Raw genomic sequence first — 17509 nt, forward strand, 5'->3', positions numbered from 1 at the left:
ATCCTTCTGGGAAAATGTCTTGTGGACAGATGAGACCAAGTTAAAGCTTTTTGGTAAAGCACATTATTCTACTCTTTACCGAAAACGGAATGAGGCCTACAATAAAAGAACACAGTACCTACAGTGAAATATGGTGGAGGTTCATTGATGTTTTGGGGTTGTTTTGCTGCCTCTGGCACTGGGTGCCTCGAATGTGTGCAAGGCATCATGAAATCTGAGGATTACCAACGGATTTTGGGTCGCACTGTAGAGCCTAGTGTCAGAAAGCTGGGTTTGAGTCCGAGATCTTGGGTCTTCCAGCAGGACAATGACCCCAAACATACATCAAAAAGCACCTAGAAATGGATGGCAACAAAGTGCTGGAGAGTTCTGAAGTGGCCAGCAATGAGTCCAGATCTAAATCCCATTGAACACCTGTGGAGAGATCTTAAAATTGTTGTTGGGAAAATGCGCCCTTCCAATAAGAAAAACCTGGAGCAGTTTGCTAAGTAAAAGTGGTCCAAAATTCCGGGTGAGAGGTGTCAGAAGCTCATTGATGGTTATATGAAGTGACTGCTTTCAGTTTTTTTCCAAAGGGTGTGCAACCAAATATTCAGTTAAGGGTGCCAATCATTTTGTTTAGCCCATTTTTGGAGTTTGGTGTGAAATTATGTCCAATTTGCTTTTTTCCTCCCTTTTTTGGTTTTGTTCCAATACACACAAAGGAAATAAACATGTGTATAGCGAAACATGTGTTACTGCAATACTTTTCTGTGAGAAATACAGTCAGGTCCATAAATATTGGGACATCGGCACAATTCTAACATTTTTGGCTTTATATACCACCACAATGGATTTGAAATGAAACAAACAAGATGTGCTTTAACTGCAGACTGTCAGCTTTAATTTGAGGGTATTTACATCCAAATCAGGTGAACGGTGCAGGAATTACAGCAGTTTGCATATGTGCCTCCCACTTGTTAAGGAACCAAAAGTAATGGGACACAATAATAATCATAGATCAAACTTTAACTTTTTAATACTTGGTTCCAAATCCTTTGCAGTCAATTACAGGCTGAAGTCTGGAACACATAGACATCACCAGACGCTGGGTTTCATCCCTGGTGATGCTCTGCCAGGCCTCTACTGCAACTGTCTTCAGTTCCTGCTTGTTCTTGGGGCATTTTCCCTTCAGTTTTGTCTTCAGCAAGTGAAATGCATGCTCAATCGGATTCAGGTCCGGTGATTGACTTGGCCATTGCATAACATTCCACTTCTTTCCCTTAAAAAACTCTTCGGTTGCTTTTGCAGTATGCTTTGGGTCATTGTCCATCTGCACTGTGAAGCGCCGTCCGATGAGTTATGAAGCATTTGGCTGAATATGAGCAGATAATATTGCCCGAAACACTTCAGAGTTCATCCTGCTGCTTTTGTCAGCAGTCACATCATCAATAAATACAAGAAAACCAGTTCCATTGGCAGCCATACATGCTCACTCCATGACACTACCACCACCATGCTTCACTGATGAGGTGGTATGCTTAGGATCATGAGCAGTTCATTTCCTTCTCCATACTCTTCTCTTCCCATCACTCTGGTACAAGTTGATCTTGGTCTCATCTGTCCATAGGATGTTGTTCCAGAACTGTGAAGGCTTTTTTAGATGTCGTTTGGCAAACTCTAATCTGGCCTTCCTGTTTTTGAGGCTCACCAATGGTTTACATCTTGTGGTGAACCCTCTGTATTCATTTTGGTGAAGTCTTCTCTTGATTGTTGACTTTGACACACAGACACCTACCTCCTAGAGAGTGTTCTTGATCTGGCCAGTTGTTAAGGGTGTTTTCTTCACCAGGGAAAGAATTCTTCAGTCATCCACTACAGTTGTTTACTGTGGTCTTCCAGGTCTTTTAGTGTTGCTGAGCTCACCGGTGCGTTCCTTCTTTCAAGAATGTTCCAAACAGTTGTTTTGGCCGCGCCTAATGTTTTTGCTATCTCTCTGATGGGTTTGTTTTGTTTTTTCAGCCTAATGATGGCTTGCTTTACTGATAGTGACAGCTCTTGGAATCTCATCTGGAGATTTGACAGCAACAGATTGCAAATGCAAATAGCAGACTGGAAATGAACTCTGGACCTTTTATCTGCTCATTGTAATTGGGATAATGAGGGAATAACACACACCTGGCCATGGGACAGCTGAGAAGCCAATTGTCCCATTACTTTTGGTCCCTTAACAAGTGGGAGGCACAGATGCAAACTGCTGTAATTCCTGCACCGTTCACCTGATTTGGATGTAAATACCCTCAAATTAAAGCTGACAGTCTGCAGGTAAAGCACATCTTGTTTGTTTCATTTCAAATCCAATGTGGTGGTGTATAGAGCCAAAAATGTTAGAATTGTGTCAATGTCCAAATATTTATGGACCTAACTGTACTTCATTTTCTTGAAAAATTTCAGGGGTGCCAACATTTACGGCCATGACTGTATAACCTGGCATGTAAAATCCTTGATGTTTTAATGTTGATGGCCCTGCATGTAAAAGGTACATCTCTATGGACAATTCCTTCAAATACTTTGTAATTGTCATCAGTTGTGACGATTAGGTTTTCTCATGAATGTTTTCTATGCCTACAACCAGTGGTATTGTAGTTCTGGCGTTTCTTCTGTGTGAATGTTTTCTGGTTTCATAGAGGAATATGTTTCCCTCTTGTTAAAGATGCCCTCAATCAGGGCTAATTATGTTTTCTCTACTGCTCCAAATTATCTTAATCCTAGGATTTTACATGCATGGAAGAACCCACACTGACACCAGGCAAGGGTCAAAGCAGTTCTCATTTATTACAGGAAATCAAGCAGTTTATAAATACATCAGAGGGGGCATCCCCCCTGAGGCTCGTGGCATTGTTCCATTGGCTAGAATATAAAAACAAGAAAAGAGATAACACTTGGCATCTGCGCATTGTTTTACTAACTCTGGTATGCAAACTATGTAAACATCTAAGTGCAAGCGCCATATTGTAATGGCTTGACACTAACAGCAGTACAGCATACGTCATATATGACACATCAGGGAGGAGGGTCCTCTTGAAACTTGAGTGAATAAGGAGTTAGCTGAGAGCTGGAGGATATTGGGGCCACCTTACTTAATCAAGAATGATATCCACATCTCTATCACTCTCTCATGTTTGTATTCTAGCCTTCAATTTTAAAGAACTATATAACCCCTTTAAAGGAAGTCTGTCACATAATCTGAGTGTTCAAGACCACTCAGATCAGGTTATAGATTGATTGATTGATTGATTGATTGCCCCCCCCCCCCATTACAACGGTACCTCTCTTCTTGGATGGATGGATTTTTTGCTACTGTCATGTCACAGTGCGACACCATAAACTATCATTATAAAAATTGTCATTGTGTAGCCCTAGTCTTAATGTAAGTACCTGAGAGGCCTTGGTTGGTGTCCAGGGGGATACTTTTTTTTTCCTCATGGAGAGCTCCAAGTACAAGTGAGCAGTATTTGGGTAACTGGGAAAAATAGGAGCATTATACAGAGACATTTGTAAGTATTCTTTCCTTTTGGAAGAAGGACTGATTTGCATGTCTCTCTCACACAGAATCAAATTCCTCAAATTCAGCCCAAAATGATTTTTTTTTTTAAAATTAATTAATGTGTAGCTTTTCATAGGTACTTACTAGTGTTGGGCTTGAATATTCGAATAGCAAATATTATTCGCGAATACCGGCACTTTGAGAATTCGAGAATATTTAGAATATAGTGATATATATTCGGAATTTCAAATATTCTAGATTTTTGGGGGCCAATGAGAAGGCTGCAATGTCTTTGTCTGAGCTTCGCAACCAATAGGAAAGTTGCCTGCCCCTTACTATATAAGAACCTCCCCAGCAGCCCTTGTATGCAGTATTTTGCAGATCTGAGAGAGAGAGAGCAGTGACATTGCTGTGCTCTCTGCTTTCCTGTGTCATTGCATTAGATAGTTAGCTCATATATATATAATACAGTTAGTTAGTGGAAGATAGTCAGTGTAGGTTAGATAGTGATATAGTGTAACTGATAGGTTCTGCTGTCTATACATACATAGTGCTGTGATGTCACAAGTTCACGACAATACTTAGTGCACCAATCAGTAAAAAGTAGTCTGACCTGTTAAAATTTGAAGTTGTACGTATTGCGTCAAAATATTCGCATCATTGGTGATGATTTCACAATCGCGAACATATTGAGGCACTCTATCGGCATATAAAGCTATTTTAACCACTTCAGCCCCGCTAGGTGAAACCCCCTTCATGACCAGAGCACTTTTTACACTTCGGCACTACACTCCTTTCACCGTTTATCGCTCGGTCATGCAACTTACCATACAAATGAATTTTACCTCCTTTTCTTCTCACTAATAGAGCTTTCATTTGGTGGTATTTTATTGCTGCTGACATTTTTACTTTTTTTGTTATTAATCAAAATGTAACGATTTTTTTGCAAAAAAATGAAATTTTTCACTTTCAGTTGTAAAATTTTGCAAAAAAAACGACATCCATATATACATTTTTCGCCAAATTTATTGTTCTACATGTCTTTGATAAAAAAAAATGTTTGGGCAAAAAAAAAATGGTTTGGGTAAAAGTTATAGCATTTACAAACTATGGTACAAAAATGTGAATTTCCGCTTTTTGAAACAGCTCTGACTTTCTGAGCACCTGTCATGTTTCCTGAGGTTCTACAATGCCCAAACAGTAGAAAACCCCCACAAATGACCCCATTTCGGAAAGTAGACACCCTAAGGTATTCGCTGATGGGCATAGTGAGTTCATAGAACTTTTTATTTTTTGTCACAAGTTAGCGGAAAATGATGATGATTTTTATTTTTTATTTTTTCCTTACAAAGTCTCATATTCCACTAACTTGCGACAAAAAAATAAAAAATTCTAGGAACTCACCATGCCCCTCACAGAATACCTTGGGGTGTCTTCTTTCCAAAATGGGGTCACTTGTGGCGTAGTTATACTGCCCTGGCAATTTAGGGGCCCAAATGTGTGAGAAGAACTTTGCAATCAAAATGTGTAAAAAATGACCGGTGAAATCCAAAAGGTGCACTTTGGAATATGCGCCCCTTTGCCCACCTTGGCATCAAAAAAGTGTCACACATCTGGTATCGCCGTACTCAGGAGAAGTTGGGGAATGTGTTTTGGGGTGTCATTTTACATATACCCATGCTGGGTGAGAGAAATATCTTGGCAAAAGACAACTTTTCCCATTTTTTTATACAAAGTTGGCATTTGACCAAGATATTTTTCTCACCCAGCATGGGTATATGTAAAATGACACCCCAAGACACATTCCCCAACTTCTCCTGAGTATGGCGATACCACATGTGTGACACTTTTTTGCAGCCTAGATGCGCAAAGGGGCCCAAATTCCTTTTAGGAGGGCATTTTTAGACATTTGGATCCCAGACTTCTTCTCACGCTTTAGGGCCCCTAAAAAGCCAGGGCAGTATAAATACCCCACATGTGACCCCACTTTGGAAAGAAGACACCCCAAGGTATTCAATGAGGGGCATGGTGAGTTCCTAGAATTTTATTTTTTTTGCATAAGTTAGCGGATATTGATTTTTTTTTGTTTTTTTCTCACAAAGTCTCACTTTCCGCTAACTTAGGACAAAAATTTCAATCTTTCATGGACTCAATATGCCCCTCACGGAATACCTTGGGGTGTCTTCTTTCCAAAATGGGGTCACATGTGGGGTATTTATACTGCCCTGGCTTTTTAGGGGCCCTAAAGCGTGAGAAGTCTGGAATATAAATGTCTAAAAACGTTTACGCATTTGGATTCCGTGAGGGGTATGGCGAGTCCATGTGAGATTTTATTTTTTGACACAAGTTAGTGGAATATGAGACTTAGTAAGAAAAAACAAAAACAAAAACAAACAAAAATTGATTTTTTACGGATGCATGGATACATGGATCGGATCCACAAAAAGCATACGGACGTCTGAATGGAGCCTTACAGGGGGGTTATCAATGACAGGGGGTGATCAGGGTAATCAGGGTGATCACCCCCCTGTCACTGATCACCCCCCCTGTAAGGCTCCATTCAGACATCCGCATGATTTTTTACGGATCCATGGATACATGGATCGGATCCACAAAACGCATGCGGACGTCTGAATGGAGCCTTACAGGGGGGTTATCAATGACAGGGGGTGATCAGGGTAATCAGGGTGATCACCACCCTGTCACTGATCACCCCCCCTGTAAGGCTCCATTCAGACATCCGCATGATTTTTTACAGATCCATGGATACATGGATCGGATCCACAAAACGCATGCGGACGTCTGAATGGAGCCTTACAGGGGGGTTATCAATGACAGGGGGTGATATGGGTAATCAGGGTGATCACCCCCCTGTCACTGATCACCCCCCCTGTAAGGCTCCATTCAGACATCCGCATGATTTTTTACGGATCCATAAAACGCATGCGGACGTCTGAATGGAGCCTTACAGGGGAGTTATCAATGACAGGGGGGTGATCAGGGAGTGTATATGGGTGATCACCCGCCTGTCATTGATCACCCCCTGTAAGGCTCCATTCAGACGTCCGCATGTGTTTTGCGGATCCGATCCATGTATCCATGGATCCGTAAAAATCATGCGGACGTCTGAATGGTGCCTTACAGGGGGGTGATCAATGATGGGGGTGATCAATGACAGGGGGTGATCAGGGAGTGTATATGGGTGATCACCCGCCTGTCATTGATCACCCCCCTGTAAGGCTCCATTCAGACGTCCGTATGCTTTTTGCGGATCCGATCCATGTATCCGTGGATCCGTTAAAATCATACGGACGTCTGAACGGAGCCTGACAGGGGGGTGATCAATGACAGGGCGGTGATCAATGGCAGGGGGGTGATCAGGGAGTTTAGATGGGGTGATCATGGGTGATCAGGGGTTTATAAGGGGTTAATAAGTGACGGGGGGGGGGTAGTGTAGTGTAGTGTAGTGTGGTGTTTGGTGCGACTGTACTGACCTACCTGAGTCCTCTGGTGGTCGATCCTAACAAAAGGGACCACCAGAGGACCAGGTAGGAGGTATATTAGACGCTGTTATGAAAACAGCGTCTAATATACCTGTTAGGGGTTAAAAAATTCGGATCTCCAGCCTGCCAGCGAGCGATTGCCGCTGGCAGGCTGGAGATCCACTCGCTTACCTTCCGTTCCTGTGAGCGCGCGCGCCTGTGTGCGCGCGTTCACAGGAAATCCCGGCCCTCGCGAGATGACGCGTATATGCGTCGTCGTGCGCAGGGCTGCCACCTCCGGACCGCACATCTGCGTTAGGCGGTCCGGAGGTGGTTAATATTCTGCCGTGCCAACCATTCTCTCCAGTCTCAGGAAACTTCTAGCAGCTTCAAAAACATATAGCTATAGTGACCCACGCCTGTATTTTGAGCACATTGCACAAATATTACATTACAGATTTTTCACGATCAAGAAAAAAATCTCAAACTTGTGAATTCTCAAATATATGATGAATATTCTACCAAATATTCACAAAATCTCACAAATTCAAATATTGCCCCTGCTGCTCATCACTAGTACTTACCAGTAGAGTTGAGCAAACCCGAACTGTAAAGTTCGAGTTTGTACCGAACTTTAGGGTTTTCGGCAGCCGAACATTTACGTAAAAGTTCGGGTTCGGTGTTCGGCGCTTTCTTGGCGCTTTTTGAAAGGCTGCAAAGCAGTCAATCAACAAGCGTCATACTACTTGCCCCAAAAGGCCATCACAGCCATGCCTACTATTGACATGGCTGTGATTGGCCAACTGCAGCATGTGACCCAGCCTCTATTTAAGCTGGAGTCACGTAGCGCCGCCCGTCACTCTGCTCGGATTAGTGTAGGGAGAGGCTGCAGCTGCTGTGATGGAGAGATCAGGGAGAAATCTTATCAAGAACTGGTTTATGTACTCAGCGATCTACAGAAAAAGGGTTTTGTGGGTGCAGTGCACAATTTTTTAAGCCTTCCCTGAGCCAACTACTGCTGAAAACAAACTTTTTTTTTTTCATTTCATCAATATCAATACCTGATCGGCAACCATTTTATGCAACAATAGTGCACCCACCAAGGCTATCTGCAAGTCCAGAAATACAGCTTTGGCATACTGGGGTGAAAAAACCCTCTAATATACTACACATCTGGGATTAGACAAGCATAAGTGACTGTCACATTTAGGCCTTAAATACGGCTTTGGCATACTGGGGTGAAATTTTTTTACTGCCCTAAATTGAAAATTTATTATTTTCAATTGTCGGGTGACATTTTACCATTTTTGGCAAATACAAACCCCTGCTGTGCCTGGGTGACAGGGGTCTAAATCTCTCAAAATCCTCTGTTCTATTGCTGGGTGACATGAACCCCCTTTTGCCGTGAATGAACCCCTGCTGTGCCTGGGTGACAGGGAACTAAATTTAGTGAAAACATCTGTTACTGATCGGAAGATGCGCGACTACAAGCGCACGCTGATGATAGCATTCCCACCTGACAGCGGGGGCACAGTGGAAGCACAAGGCAAAGGCAGAGGAGGAGGAAGAGGTCGCCAACGCAGCTGGGGCACCGCCAGCACCTGAGAAGGCAGGGTAAGCATGGCCCAAATGTGGAAATGCTTTGTCAGCCTTGGAGGTGCTGACCTGCCCTGCAGCCAGTGTGTATTGTGAACGGGTGTTTAGCACGGCAGAGAGCATTATCACAGGCCGCAGCCAATGTGGACAAGCTTACGTTTATTAAAATGAACCAGGCATGGATACCACAGGACTTGTCCGTACCTTGTGCAGAATAGACATTTATACCAGCCTCATCCATCCATTTTTGTACTCAAGTGCACTTATTCTTAGTTTTATTTTGTTATGTGTCCCAATCAATTTAAAAATAAAAAATAACACAAATCAGTGTTGGCTACCTATTCCTCCTCCACCGCCGCTTCCATCTACACCACCACGTCAACCTACACCGCCATATCCACCGCCTCCTCCTCCTAGATCCAGATTGTTATTTTAAATTTTTCTGTATTTTATTTTAAGCAATTTCCCTATCCACATTTGTTTGCAGAACAGTTGTCATGCTCTTAAGCACATTTTGATGCCTTTTGCAGCCCTCTAGCCCTGTCCAGGACAATTTTAGAGCCATTTTAGTGCCCAAAAGTTCAGGTCCCCATTGACTTCAATGGGGTTCAGGGTCAAGTTCGGGTCCCAAACCCAAACCCAAACCCAAACCTCCAGGTGACCGCTCAACTCTACTTACCAGTCCTCAGTACAGAGTGGGATACAAAATGCTTTTGTGAGCTGCCTTGGATGAGGCTTAGAGGAGATACTGGCTCTCCTTAAGGAGACCAGATGTATATGAATACTCAGCAGCAACCCTCTATGGGGAAACAATATGCAAAGAAATATCTTCCCGAAAAAAAAGAGATGCAGCTTGCTAGTCCCCCAACTAAGCTGTCTCTGAAAAAATGTATGACTTGGCTTTTTCCTGTGTCATGCTCCAAGGCTCACTGAAAAGTCAAACATTGACTCAAAGAGAGCCACTTCCAATAGGTGGTGACAGCGAGATATCTCTTTGCATATTGCTTCCCATGGAGCACTGCCACTAAATCTCCATACACAGGTCTCCTTAAGAAGAGAAGGTTCCTCCTGAAAGCTGGTCTATTCTTTAGAACTATGCTTTTCATGCCAGTAATGTTGGAAACCATTAAGGTTAAAACGTTCTTCCACCTTTAAATGTCCCATGTTTGGTGCTCTCTTGCAAAGTCCAAATGAGCAGTTCTGTGGCATTCAAGGAGATGAGGTCTTTGAAGACGATTTTTGTTTTTGAAGCCCTTCAGTCTCAGATGCCGTCTGATGGTTATAGGGCTGCAGTCAGCTCCAGTAAGGGCCTTAATTTGGGTCGAGGATTGTCCAGTGTCTTGACGGACAGCCAATTGGATCCTCCGGCTCAGTGCTGATGACATTTTTTTAGGTCTTCCACTTGACTTTTTTGTTCCATAACCCTCAGGATCATTTAAGAAATTTCAAATGACTGTCTTACCGCGTCCCACCTCAGCAGCCATGGCGCGCTGTGAGAGACCCTGCTTATGCAGTTCAACAACCCGACCACGTTCAAAAAGGGAGAGTTTTTTTGCCTTTGCCATCACAACGTGTGACTACCTGACAGAAAATGACAATGAATCCACATCTTTGCACAGATTTGGCCTTTTAAAGGCTTGTGGTCCTAAACTTTGGATCAGCTGAAAAACAGCCTGTTTCAGTTTAATCGTTATTTTCTATTAATTGAATGTTAAAAAAATGTTTTGTCTCACTCCCATTTCTTCTTGTTGCATGTTGAAGCTCTATTTGGAACCTTGTTAAGATCCAACAATGTAAAATATGATTTTTTAGCCATTTTCCAAGTGGTCTTATACTTTTGATCAGGACTGTACATGGGAGCATTTCAGTCTATTTTTTATTTTTTTTAAAGAAAAACAGCCCTCTATGCAGGATCTGTTCTTCTGACAGAGCAGGGGAACTTAAAATGAAATGGTGATGTTACTGGTCTAGGAAGAGGCCTCTTCAAACAACTGATCAGCGATGGTGCCAGTAGTTGGACCCCCGACGATCAGATATTGATGACCTATCCCGCTGATAGGTCATCAATATTGTACTCGAGGAAAACCCCTTTAACACTCTGATAAGTTAACTCTGAAGTTTGTGTGAAATAATAAAGGGGCACTTTGCCAGATTTCCAAAACCTGCACTAGTAAAAATTTGCAGCCATAGTGCCAAACTGCGCCCACTTAAAGGGGTTGTGCCATTACTAATTCTCTATCCACTAGAAAGGGTATTAGTGTCTGATCGGTGAAGGTCCAACTTTTGGGGCCCCCGCCAGTTGTGAGTACAGGCGCCATTTATTACCAGTTGCGGGCGTGGTCCCGGCACAGGCTATCACTATCCAATCAGCGCTGCCAGTGTCATACTCCCAACTGGTAACACCAAACAGAACCTTTATTGCAAACTGCGGGCACTCCGTAGAGTCATACGAATAGATGCTCTAGAGTTGTTATTACATGAGGAATGAAATTAGCTTCTAATAAAACCATATCAGGCGACGTGTGAGGTCACCTTAAACATTTTGTGTCAAGATAAACATTGCTACGTCTGTAGGCACAGAGGATTATCCTTTTTGCTCTAAAATTAAAAGTTTGCCACTTTTTAAGCCAAATTCTAATGTGAGTGTTGTTTTTATAAAGATGCAGAACTAAATGGCAGAAAACCGCTTAGGATAGGACCACACAGCACAGTCGGAGCCACAATTGGCTCTTGCTTATTAATGAAAACTGCATTGTTAATGGCCACACGGTATTAAAGCTGCCGTGAGGCCATTAACAACGCAGACCGACTAAACAGTCAACCGCACCGTGTGGTTGTACTCATCTATATCCTAAAACCTATGGGATCCAGAAGGAATCCATACCTATAACACAGACAACAAAAAGGAGATTCTCACCCAGCTTCTAAACTTTTGAAGAAGACCACAGTATCAGAAGGTGAGACCCCCTGAGCTGTCAGGACAAGGGGTGCAGGGGTCACTGCGCTTTTCCACACATTTGTTTAAATGATTTTTGTACCTTTTTCTTTTGTTAAATGTGTTTGTATTTTATTATTTGACTGTTTTTTTTGGTTTTTATACCTTACATAGTTAGGATCAATTTGCGATCCGCAAAACACAGACACCGGCCATGTGCGTTCCGCATTTTGCAGACTGCACATGGCCGGCACATTAATAGAAATGCCTTTTCTTGTCCGTGTCTGCCGACAAGAATAGGACATCTTCTATTTTTTGCGGAACGGAAGTGAGGATGCAGACAGCACACTGTGTGCTGTCTGCATCTTTTTTGGCCCCATTGAAAATGAACACACCGTTGCGGAACGGATCCGGATCCATTTTGCGGACGTGTGAATGGACCCTAAATAAATACCATATTTTTTGCTTTATAAGACGTACCCGATGATAAGATGCACCCCAGGTTTAAGAGGAGGAAAATAAGAAAAAAAAAAATTTTTTTATCAGACCTTATATCAGATCCTCAGATCAGACCCCCATAAATATCATGACATAATATCAGGCCCCCATAAATATCAGGACATAAGATCAGACCCCCATATCAGGACATCACATCAGACCTCCATGTCAGAACCCCATCAGACCTCAGATCTGCCTAAAATGTCAGACCCCCATTACACCTCAGATCAGCCTTCAATGTTAGACCCCCATCAGACCTCAGATCTGCCCACAATGTCAGATCCCCATTAGACCTCAGAGCAGCCTTCAATGTTAGACCCCCTTTAGACCTCAGATCTGCCCACATTGTCAGACCCCCATCAGACCTCAGATCAGCCATCAGTGTTAGACCCCATCAGACCTCATATCAGATCCTCAGATCAGGCCCCCATAAATATCATGACATAAGATCAGGCCCCCATATCAGGACATCACATCAGCCTCCATGTCAGAACCCCATCAGACCTCAGATCTGCCCACAATGTCAGGCCCCCATTACACCTCAGATCAGCCTTCAATGTTAGACCCCCTTTAGACCTCAGATCTGCCCACATTGTCAGACCCCCATCAGACCTCAGATCAGCCATCAGTGTTAGACCCCATCAGACCTCATATCAGATCCTCAGATCAGGCCCCCATAAATATCAGGACATAAGATCAGGCCCCCATATCAGGACATCACATCAGCCTCCATGTCAGAACCCCATCAGACCTCAGATCTGCCCACAATGTCAGACCCCCATTACACCTCAGATCAGCCTTCAATGTTAGACCCCCTTTAGACCTCAGATCTGCCCACATTGTCAGACCCCCATCAGACCTCAGATCAGCCATCAATGTTAGACCCCATCAGACCTCAGATCAGATTAAAATAAAAACCTCCTCTTACCTGTCCTGCGCCACTGCTCCTCTTCATCTCCGGCAGAAGTTGCGCTCCCCTGTCTTCCCGGCCTGCGCTGCTCTGTCACCTGACTGTGTGCAGCGTCAGGTCATAGTGCGCGCACTACGTTATGACGCGGTACGCGGTCAGGACAGTGAAGCGCTGGCCCCAGCAAGGAAGACCGGGGAGGGTGAGTACTACAAGCACTTGCGGCGCTTCGCTCCCAACTCCCAGCATCTAATTCATACTAGTGAGCGCTTCCGTACTGGAAGCGCTTACTAGTATTCGCTTTATAAGACGCACAACCATTTCCCCCCCTACTTTTGGGGGGGAAAAATGTGTCTTATAAAGAGAAAAATAGGGTAAGTTCATCAAGTTCAACCAAGGGATAGGTGGGGGAGCGAATCCTGGAAGGAAGTGAGACTCAGATTTCTACACGTTTTCATAAGCATTAATGTAATTTACTTTTAAGAATTCATCTAAATCCTTTTTGAAACTGTCCACTGTTCCTGCTGTGACCACGTCCTGAGGAAGTCTATTCCACAGATTCACAGTTCTTACAGTAAAGTAGCTTTGACGTTTCCGGAGACAGAACTTTTTCCTCTTCAGTCGGAGGCGGCGCCCCCTTGTCTTTTGAGGGCATTTTAGATGGAACAGTTTTTCTCTGTATTTTTTGTATGGCCCATCTATATATTTGTATAGGTTAATCGTGTCCCCCCATAGACATCTCTTCTCAAGACTAAATAAATGTAATTCTTTAAATCTTTCTTCATAACTAAGACCCTCCATGCCCCTGATCAGTTTAGTCGCTCTCCTCTGTACTTTTTCCAGCTGCAGTGCTTCCTTTCTATGGACTGGTGCCCAGAACTGAACTGCGTATTCCAGATAACGCCTGAGAGAATGTACAAGAAAAGAAAAGGGGAGATTTATAGTTTTATTAAAACCGATGTAAATAAAAACGACTTAGTTGCCCTAACAACCTATCAGATCCACCTTCCGTGAAGACTGGAATTTAATTAGTTGCTATGGCCCATGGGTAACTAAGCCAGTTTTCTTTTACACGGGTTTTGATAAATCGCCCCCTTTTTTTAGTTTTTTTTTTGCTAGCACAAATTACTTTCTCTTGCCATTAGATTTTTTTAAATATATCGAATATATAGCTTACGGCCACCGGGGGCAAGCAGAAGGTGCGGCGTGGCCCACGTTCTTTTATTTGTGTTTATGTTTTTGTTTTGCTGAGTTATAACTCAGTGATAAAATCTGACACTGGGAAAGTTGGGTAATAACTCGCGATCTACACTGAGTTATTACCCAGCTTTTCCAGTGTCAGATATTATCACTGACTTACTACATAATTATTACATAATATTCTCTATATTGCTATATATTAGTTTTTTTAGAATATTCGTAATATTCTAAAAAACTAATATATGGCAATATAGCGAATATTATGTAATAATTATGTAGTAAGTCAGTGATAATATCTGACACTGGAAAAGCTGGGTAATAACTTAGTGTAGATCGTGAGTTATTACCCAGCTTTCCCAGTGTCAGATATCCTTCTAGTGTAGATCACAAATATTCTAATTGCGAATATTTTAATTGCGAATTTTCCTTGCAAAAGGCTACACCAATAAGCTTGTCATAAGACTCAGTATAATATTCTTGTCAGAAGACTATGAAACCAATAGAGGGCGCTACTGAGTTATGAACAGCGCCCTCTATTGGTTTCATAGTTTTCTGACAAGAATATTTGTCTTGTCATAAGACTGTGAAACCAATAGAGGGCGCTGTTCATAACTTAGTAGCGCCCTCTATTGGTTTTCATAGTCTTATGACAGCTGAAAAACAAGGCAGATTCTGCTAATTTGCATGTCTTTCCCATATGCCCATGTTTATGCAAATGAGTTTATACATGACAAAACTGTGTAGAAAGGTTATTGAATATTATGTTAGGACAATCGGAAAACTTTTTGTCGCCCTAATGATATTGATCTAGGTGCGCAGGTCCACCCAAGCCATCCAACACATGCAAAATAGCTTTGAGGTTTACTGGTTCTCAGTCAGATGAGAGCTGGTTTGGAATGTCTCATAGTGCACAAGGCTGCCATTGTAAGGTATGCCTGACTGTTATCTGTTTCATGGATAGGTGGATGGCTTACATATACTTGTCTTTTGGCACACAGCCTTTGTGTGGTTGTACGTAATAGGAGTCTAAGATGCATCCAGCCATTCTGATGGGGTTTTAATCAATTTCTAACTTCGATTTATGAACCAGATATTCTCTTCTGAGCAGAGGGTGCCTGATTGACTTCCATTGTGCTCGGCAGAGTACACGAACATAGCAATGTGTTTGGGCTGAACACCGGAATACTTTGGTGCTCGCTCATCACTATTAGTAATGAATTGTATCTGCTCTCTCCGTGGGGAGCCTGTCTGTCACTGACTCATAGATTCTGCATGATCTTCGCGTGGCTGCAAACTCAGTGAGGACATTTAGAAACGTCCTTGAAGAGTCATATGTGAACCTACTAGTTTATAGGATAGCGGAAGGGATGGTATAAAACAAAGTATTCTAGCTGGTCTTTGTGGGGTCCAGGAGTCAAGAAGTGAAAGTCAGCTACCCCTGCTTCAGGCTACCCCTCTCCACTGTGATACCTGAGGTGGGCACAATGAGGAAAGAGAAGATCAGAAGAGACATCACTAAGAGTAAGAGTTGTTGTGTGGTGCTGTATTCTCCTGTATGACTAGTAGCATTGTATGTAATGTCCATCCAAATATGTATTTAGTAGTGCTGGGGGAGGAGATGGCTTGAGAATTTGGAGCAGCCTAATTTACCTTTTTGCTTTAGGCAGCAGACAAGCTAGAAGTGAATCTGCCCTACCCTATCATTATCATCCAAATTCCTTAACCTCATGGCTGATTTCCCATCATTCTGTGTGATGACCGGGCCCCGGAGATGATTTGTCTTGGTGTCTTCACCGTATCGTCCAGAAGCTGCAGCAGGAGACATCACTATGGACGTTATACTAGAGACATGGAGCTCCCAGTACTGCCCAGTGTAAAGATATATTATATATCACACGTCTCCCTAATGGTGCAGAGTCCCCCCATGTGTGCGCCCCCAGCTCAGTCCATCCCTCTGCATCATCAGTGAGGTTACTCCTTACCTGTTCCTCCACATGGGGGTGCAGTACATGATGAATGGTGGAGGCTGAGTGTGTGATTACACAAGAGTCCTGCACCCCTTGTCCTGATAGCTTAGGGGGTGTCATCTTCTGATACTGAGATCTCATCCATGTAAATATATTTCTGTGTGTGATATAAAGTATTGAAAACCCATAATAAATTCAAGGTTGTACTATTTTATAGTATGGTTTACTAGTTATTTAAATAATTTTGAGGCTTAATTTTGGAAAATGGGATTTTATTTGTATACTTAAAGGGATTCTGTCACCAGGTTTCACCTGTTTAAGATAAAAATATGTTCAGGGTGCCTTCACGATTCCAAATGTGGTCTTATAAATGTAATCTGTAGGCTCATTTTGCTTAAAAAAAACGCTATTACTAACCTGTCAGTCAAAAAAATAAGGTGCCTACGTGGCATTGATTCAGCAAGGTGCTGATAGCATTCTTTAGAAATGTTGGCCCATATTGATAGGATAGCATCTTGCAGTTGATGGAGATTTGAGGGATGCACATCCAGGGCACGAAGCTCCCGTTCCACCACATCCCAAAGATGCTCTATTGGGTTGAGATTTGGTGACTGTGGGGGCCATTTTAGTACAGTGAACTCATTGTCATGTTCCAGAAACCAATTTGCAAATTGTAGCCTCTTTTTCCTATTTGTAGTGGAGACGGTGGGGTCTTCTGCTGTTGTAGCCCATCCGCCTCAAGGTTGTGCGTGTTGTGGCTTCACAAATGCTTTGCTGCATACCTCGGTTGTAACGAGTGGTTATTTCAGTCAACGTTGCTCTTCTATCAGCTTGAATCAGTCGGCCCATTCTCCTCTGACCTCTAGCATCAACAAGGCATTTTCACCCACAGGACTGACGCATACTGGATGTTTTTCCCTTTTCACACCATTCTTTGTAAACCCTAGAAATGGTTGTGCGTGAAAATCCCAGTAACTGAGCAGATTGTGAAATACTCAGACCGGCCCGTCTGGCACCAACAACCATGCCACGCTCAAAATTGCTTAAATCACCTTTCTTTCCCATTCTGACATTCAGTTTGGAGTTCAAGAGATTGTCTTGACCAGGACCACAACCCTAAATGCATTGAAGCGACTGCCATGTGATCGGTTCACTAGATAATCGCATTAATGAGAAATAGAACAGGTGTTCCTAATAATTATTTAGGTGAGTGTATAATATATAGCTTATGGTCACCGAAAAAGGGTCTTAAAGTTGCAGTGTGTCCAGCATCCTTTTACTTGTTTTCTTTGTTTGTGTTTTTTACACATTGTGCCCCCCATGAGTTCATACAAGACCTCTAGAGGCATATTACATTTTTTTAATTGATGATTGTAACGGACCATTTCAGCAGACAAG

The 17509-nt window shown here is 42.8% G+C and overlaps 1 non-coding gene across 1 annotated transcript; it reads left to right on the forward strand.

The window, feature by feature from the left end:
* Positions 1-16103: 16103 nt before the first annotated feature.
* LOC122929839 lies at positions 16104-16239 on the forward strand. The gene has a single exon (XR_006388055.1). It is a non-coding gene; the product is annotated as a U8 small nucleolar RNA (small nucleolar RNA).
* Positions 16240-17509: the final 1270 nt, after the last annotated feature.

The sequence above is a fragment of the Bufo gargarizans genome, chromosome 2 (assembly GCF_014858855.1).
Source record: "Bufo gargarizans isolate SCDJY-AF-19 chromosome 2, ASM1485885v1, whole genome shotgun sequence".
NCBI classification, from domain to species: Eukaryota; Metazoa; Chordata; class Amphibia; order Anura; family Bufonidae; genus Bufo; species Bufo gargarizans.